This window comes from Pseudorca crassidens, chromosome 19, assembly GCF_039906515.1.
Source record: "Pseudorca crassidens isolate mPseCra1 chromosome 19, mPseCra1.hap1, whole genome shotgun sequence".
In the NCBI taxonomy this organism is placed as follows: domain Eukaryota; kingdom Metazoa; phylum Chordata; class Mammalia; order Artiodactyla; family Delphinidae; genus Pseudorca; species Pseudorca crassidens.
In genome coordinates, this window is record NC_090314.1 from 34,128,068 (window position 1) to 34,135,873 (window position 7,806).

The 7,806-nt window shown below is 39.0% G+C and overlaps 1 pseudogene; it reads left to right on the forward strand.

The window, feature by feature from the left end:
* Positions 1-2,783: 2,783 nt before the first annotated feature.
* LOC137211895 (olfactory receptor 4D1-like) lies at positions 2,784-3,812 on the forward strand (annotated as a pseudogene).
* The last annotated feature ends 3,994 nt before the right edge of the window (positions 3,813-7,806 follow it).

The window sequence follows — 7,806 nt, forward strand, 5'->3', positions numbered from 1 at the left end:
ACGGGCCCAGCCGCTCCGCGGCATGTGGGATCCTCCCGGACCGGGGCACGAACCCGTGTCCCCTGCATCGGCAGGCGGACTCTCAACCACTGCGCTACCAGGGAAGCCCAATTTAACCCTTTTAAGTCTCAGTTTACTTATCTGTAAAGTGGGGATAATTAATAGTACTTAAGCATGAGAATAATATATGAGAATTAAACAGGATAATGCTTATAAAATGCTTAGCATAGTGCCTAGCACATAATAAACACACAGTAAATGTTAACAATCATTACCACTCAGAGAGGCCAAACCATGCTATTGAAGCTGCTGCCTACCCAGTCTGACCTTGACACCATGTGGAGGAGCGAAGACACAAAGCCAGACTAAAGCGTATTACCCTTTGTAGGGGTTGCTCTGACAACGCCCCAGAAGTGCTGTTCCGCTCTTGCCTGTCTCAGGGCTTCCTGCCCTACTGTGCTAGGATAAACCCATTTTAACCCTGTTTCATCACATCACTTCCCTCCAAAAGTCTTGCGGGGGTCTCAATGGCCCATGGGGATGCTTTTCCAATGGTACTATTCAGAGAGTAGATGCAGCCTGCATAAACAATAAAGGGCATCTTCCTGGAACATCATTTTTACACAAATATTTGAGGATAAATGTGAGTTTTAGATGAGATAAACGTGGTAATATTTTGAGTACTGTAATATCTCACAGATAATTTTAGAGAGAATTGTTTTATATTTGTCTACAGAAGTTGATAGAAATCTTTTTACATGTATTCATTCAGTTCCCTTGTAAAAAGAACTTCAGTGCATTTGCTGCTGCCCTTCCCATACTTCAGGTGGGGATCTTTCTATGTTCTATTATCTTTGCAGGGTGGGGCCTCAGGGCAAAATTTCCTGAACAATTACTGAAAACAATTCTGGAAAAGTGTAATCTGAGGGAATGGATTTTAACACCAAAGAACTCAGTTTAAGTGGATGTCTTCTAGAACTTTCACTTACTGAACTAAAGAAACATGTTTCTTCCTTGTCATATATATTTTCCATATCAATGACCAAACTTTAATGAAATAACACTTATGCTTCACCAGCATTATTTCTAGGTCAATTCAGTGATGGTTCAACAAAATGAACAGCTCATTTAAAAGGATGCATAGTATTACTATAGAGGAAAGAAGTACGTAATATTGAAGAACATTTACTTTTTAATCACATGAATACAAACCTTACCACGTGTGAGTTTGGTAATGCCCAGTATGTCTCTACTCTCTCTGATAGAAATCTCTCAAATATAAAACGTGAAGAGTCCCTACTTCCCTGTGTCATTATAAAGACAAAATAAGATCACATCTGCAAAGCCCTTGACAAAATTGGACATGTTATGAAAACTCAATAAATGGAAACTCTTAATTATTGTAGACTCTTCTATTTCTTCTATTGTTAGATTTTAGATTATTTCCTATTTTTTTTAGAAATAACAGTGAACTATACATCTATTTTCATAAGTGTTTGTTTACATTTTATAGTATATTTACAGGCTCAAGTTCCTGAAGTCACAATACATATTTTTAAAACTCAGACATAGGTTAATAAGTTGCATTCTAGATAAAGTATATTAATTTATACTTTTGCCGCCAGGGTGTGAGAAGGCCTATCTCAATAATCCTTTACAAGTGGATTTTTTTAAGCTGATTTGAATTTGAATTTAAATTTCTTTGATTACTAGAGAATATGCATCATTTATTTTTAATGTATCAGTCAATGATACTTCACCTTTCGTTTTTGTCCTTTTTCTCAGAGTGTTATTTACAAATATATATTTTTAAATGTTCTTGACAGTTGTGATTTCCAGTTTGTATTTATTAATTGAATATCATTTACCGGTTACATGGGGGTTTTCTTGTCTTTTCAGATGTCTGAGGTCTTCCGTCAGCGTTCAATAGCTGTTCCGTGTGAATCGTTCCACTGTAGATGTATTTTCAATGTTTTTGTGGGAGAAGGTGAACTCCACATCCTACTCCTCTGCCATATTGATCCCCCTCCCTCCCCTATCCTATATTTTCTTTAACACCTTGGTCTTACAAAGTTTTACAAGCCACAATACTTAAATTTTAAGCCTCCCAAAGATTGTCTAGAGATATATGTTTAATAGAAAATTCACATAAGTTTTAAAATATAAAACATGAGAGTTCAAGGAGATTTTGCACTTGTCCTGGGCTGCTTTGAGTTACCCCTACAGATGGCCCCATGGCAACAAATGCCATTCAAGAAGTATTTATGTGGAAAAGTTTCAGAAGCTCTAATCATCCCAGCTTCACTACAGCCAAAATCATCTGCTTGTTTTTCTTCACATTTGCCTCTGAATTTGTACATGACAATTTCTTCTAATACACGTCTCTCTTCCTTCAGCAATGAACCATAGGCAGCCCCTCAAATGTTCACTGAAAAGAAGTCTCTATTTGTTTATCTAAAATCATTAACCTCTATATCCCTCAAGATTGATGCACCTAGGTTGATGATGTTTGTGGTCATAGGTACTTGGTGACATGTGTATTCATCCATTGATTGGTTCATCTATATCTGTAGAGCCTGTGGTTCACAGGCACAGCAAGTGTGAGTCAGACATGAAACCCATGGACAAGGACAGCATGGTACAAAGGGAAAAAGACCCATAAACGCCATACGATGTAGGGTATGGTTAGGGAGATAAGTCTGTGAAAGCCTTGAAAATGTATTTATCTCCATGGAAGGCTCTTCTAAGCTCCATTTGGGAATGGTACTCAACCAAGACTTTGATTAACTCAATCCTGACTCTCCAAAGGAGAACGATTAAATTTTTATGGTTTTTGTTTTGAATAGTTTCTCTTCTAGGCATGTGGGGAAGATCCCATGGAACGACAGAACATCACACAGGTGTCAGAGTTTGTCCTCTTGGGGTTCTCACAGACCAAGGAGTTCCAGAAATTCCTGTTTGTGGTATTCCTATTTGTCTATGTCACCACCGTTGTGGGAACCCTCCTTATCATTGTCACAGTGACTTTTGACTCTCAGCTCCACACACCCATGTATTTTCTGCTCTGAAATCAGTCTGTCATAGACATCTGCTCTTCTACAGTCACTTCCCCAGAGATGCTAGTGGACTCCTTACATGAGACCAAGATCATCTCCTACCAGGGCTGCATGGCCCAGATCTTCTTCTTCCACTTTCTGAGGGGGTGGGACTGTCTTCTTCCTCACAGTATTGGCCTATGACCGCTACATAGCCATCTCCCGGCCCCTCCACTATGTCTCCATCATGAACACTCAAATGTGTGTGGGGCTGGTGGTGACCGCTTGGGTAGGGGGCTTTCTCCACTCCATTGTCCAGCTGGTTCTGATGCTCCCATTGCCTTTTGGTGGCCCCAACATCCTGGATAACTTCTACTGTGATGTTCCACAAGTGCTAAGACTTGCCTGCAAGGACACCTCCCTCCCGGAGTTCCATATGATCTCCAACAGTGGGATGTTGGTCCTCATCTGGTTCCTTTCCTTCTGCTCTCTTACACTGTCATCCTGATGATGCTGAGGTCCCACTCAGGGCAGGCGAGGAGGAAGGCAGCTTCCACCTGCACCACCCACATCATTGTCATGTCTATGGTCTTCATTCCCTGTATCTATATCTATGCCTGGCCCTTCACCTCCTTCCCCATGGACAAGGCTGTGCCCATCAGCCAAACTGTCATGTTCCCCATGCTCAACCCCATCATCTAAACCCTGAGGAACCAGGAGATGCAGGCGGCCATGAAGAGATTAGGCAAGCGCCTAGTGATTTTCAGCAGGAAGTGAACTTAAAATAGGTTGACTTTAAATGACAAATCTTCTCTCTGAACTTTTGTTTTCCCATGTGAGAAGTGGAGGAAAGTCTTTATTGAGTGTAGCCGTTGAGATTAAACTAATATTTCTATGGACCTACTCCTGTGGCAGGTATTGTTTTAGGCACTTTCGCACTTTTATCTCATTCTCACAAAACTGACAATGGATATGTTCTTTTATATTAAACAGTTTTACAAATGAGAAAACTCAGAGAGAAGTGACCTGCTCAATGATGAACAGCAAGGGAGGGGCAGAGCTTGGCCATGAGATTGTTCCTCTGACTCCAAGTTTCGAGGCAGGAGATATGGGTGGGGTTTGAAACTCAGGGTCTCCCACAATCACAAGGGGAAACTTAGAGAGTTCCTCATCTATGGATGAATATCTGTGATGAATGCTCAACACTTTCATCTTTTTATTTATAGCCTCCATTAGGACTTTATTAATAGATTTTTGTCTTTACAATACTAGGTAAAGACCAAGGAGTTCCAGAAATTCCTGTTTGTGGTATTCCTACAGCCAAACATAATATCCATTTCCATAAAATACTCAGTTAAAAAGACACACAATTTCTTTATATAAAACCTGTTTAAGTTCCAACTTTAATAATCCTATCAACTCTTACATTTTAATGTTCTCTCAATTGAATTGCAGGCTAACACTTTCATCTCAACTTTGGAACAATCACATTCTTTTCTGCTCCCTGCCTCTCTGCCTCCTTCACCGCAGTATTTGGGAAGTGTTCTCACTTTTAACATTTTTCTAAATATTTCCCATAAAAGTATTTTCCCTTTGGATTTATTCCTTTTCTAGAAAAATTCTTTGGATAATCTGAAAAGTATTCTACTTTCCCAACCTAATCTTTACATCATTTGGATGATATGGCTGAGAAGAAGATGCTAATAGTATGGTTGGGGAACCAAGGTCAGAGGGCAGGGCCATGTCTATTAGTGGTCCAGATTTAAGGCATGGGTTCAGTCCAAAGCTGTCACCTCATGGGTTTTTGCCTTTCTCTTTGACTTTCTTCCCTGGGATGAGGGCTTCTTGAGGGCAAAGGTGTGTTTTATTCATCTTTATATCCTCCCAGCACCTTGAACAGTATTTTATACAGAGAGGCATTTCTGCTTTTTCTTGCACCCTATTCTTTCCCTGTCGAGTTCAGATCTACTTTTTATTTCTCTCTCTGTAACTTATATTTCTTTACTCCATCTTTTATTTTCAAATTGGAAATTATCATGAATATTCAGATTTTTTTGCTGTACATTTTAATACAGTATAATAATTATTACAAGCAAAAGATTATGTGTACAATGCATGTAAGCTATAAAACACTATATTGTATGGACACTCATGTGCACACTACTCAGTTCAAGAACCATATGGCACCAATAGCTTATACCTGCCTGTAGGTACTCTCCATCACATCATTGCTCCCCGGATGAAACTATATTGTTGAATTTTGTGTTTATCATTTCATTGCTTATAAAAATAATTTCATCACATTTTTACATAATCAGTGTATTGTTTTGTTTTGCTTTTTTTGAACTTGATAAACATATCAGACTGTACTTAATATTCTGAGGGTGTTTTTCACTCAACATTATGTTTCTAAACACCCATATTGCTCTGTTTGACTGTGGTTCATTCATTTGCGCTGCTATATTATATTCCATTGTGAGAATAAGTTATTGGGGTTGCTCCCAGTTTTTGCTCTAGCAAACAGTGCTCTTTTGAATATTTTTTCTGTTTGTCTCCAGTTGTTATATTGAGGAGCTATGGCTCATTAACTTGAAGTGGAATTGCTGAGTCATGAGATCTTCAAAGACTTACCTTTACAAAATCGTGCCAAATTATTTTCCAAAGTTGTAACACATTACATGTTCATCAGCAGAGTTGAAGTGTTCCTATTGATTCACATCCTCCTAACAGCTGATATTGTCAGACGTCTTCATTTTTGCCAGTGTATGGGTAAACGATGATATTTCACTGTAGTCAATTTGCATTCCTCTAACATTTCTTTCCATATTTTTTACTGCATTCAGGTTTCCCATGAATGCCTTTTGTTCACTTTTCTACTGACTTTTTCTAGTTAATGTAGGAGTTCTTATATAATTTGCTGATCTATTCTCAGCTATATTTATTACAATACCTTCTCCTAGTTTGTGGTTTGTCTTCTTTATTTTTGGTGTTAGTGTTCATGTAGTCAGGTATATCAATCTTTTATTTTGGTATTACCTCTTACTGAGATCTAATTTTTAAAAATTGCTTCTTATCCAGAGGACAAAAAGATATTCTGCTACATATAATAGTTCTTTTTTTAAATATAAAGTTTGTTTATTTATTTATTTTTATTTGGGCTGCGTTGGGTCTTCGTTGCTGTGTATGGGCTTTCTCTGGTTGTGGCGAGCGGGGGCTACTCTTCGTTGCGGTTCACGGGCTTCTCAGTTCAGTGGCTTCTCTTATTGCAGAGCACGGGCTCTAGGCACGCAGGCTTCAGTAGTTGTGGCATGTGGGCTCAGTAGTTGTGGCACGCGGGCTCTAGAGCGCAGGCTCAGTAGTTGTGGCGCACGGGCTTAGCTGCTCCGCGGCACGTGGGATCTTCCTGGGCCAGGGCTCGAACCCGTGTCCCCTGCGTTGGTAGGCGGATTCTTAACCACTGCGCCACCAGGGAAGCCACATATAATAGTTCTTCTATTTTAACTTTTTTAAAAATTTAACTTTAAACACCTTTTTAACTTTTTGAAAAATCTCAAACTTACACTAAAGTCGCAAGTATAGTATAAAGGACTTTTTTTTCCCCTGACGGTTTGAGGAAACCGGGTAAGTTGCCAACCTGATGTCCACCTTAATATTTGTGTGTATTTTCTACAAAGACATTCCCTCCAATACTGCCATACAGTCACTAAAATTGATACACATCAATACATTGTTAGAATCAAATCTTTAGCCTCTACTCAAGTTTTGCCATATGCCCCAAGAAAGTCTCATAGAAAGAGAATCTGCTTCAAAAACATGTGTTGTGGGTCTTCCCTGGTGGTCCAGTGGTTAAGACTTCGCCTTCCAATGCAGGGGGTGCCAGTTCGATCCCTGGATGGGGAGCTAAGATCCCACATGCCTCGTGGCCGGAAAAAAAAAAAAACCACCCAAACATAAAACAGAAGCAATATTGTAACAAATTCAATAATGATCCACATCAAAAAAACCTTAAACAAACAAACAAACAAAAAGACCATGTGTTGCATTTAGTCGTCATGTGTCTTTAGGCTCTTTTGATCTGGAAGAGTTTCTCCTTGATTTTGATTATCTTGGAACTTTAAAAAATTATTGGCCAATTATTTTGTAGAATGTCCTTCAGTTTGGATTTGTCAGATGTTTCATGATGATTAGACTCAGGTGATGCATCTGTGTCAGTTTGCCAGGAATATCGCAGAAGTCATGCTGTGTTCTTATTACAACCTATGAGAGATGAGTGATTTTGCTTTGTCTCTTTACTAGTGTCCCATCACTCTTTTTTTTTGTTGTCCCATCACTTTGATTACTTGACTAAGAAGTGTTCATTAGGCTTCTCACCTAAGTTATTCATTTTCCCTTGGAAATTAGTAAATATTTTGTGGAAAGGTACTTTGAGACTATGTCAATATCTGGTTTCTTATCAAACTTCCAATTTATTTATTTATTTATTATCTGTGTGAACTTGTATTTTCCTTTTTTTTATTCATTAAGTTATAATCCATTATTATCATTATTTACTTTGATGCTCAATTTACCCCAGATTTGGCCAGTCACAGTCTCTTCAGGCTGGCTTCTATGTTCTTTTTTTTTTTTTTAATATTTATTTGGCTGCATCATTGTGGCACGTGGGCTCTAGAGCACGCAGGCTTAGCTGCGGCATGCATATGGGATCTTAGTTCCCTGACCAGGGATTGAACCTGTATCCCCTACGAAGGCGGATTCCTAACCACTGGACCAC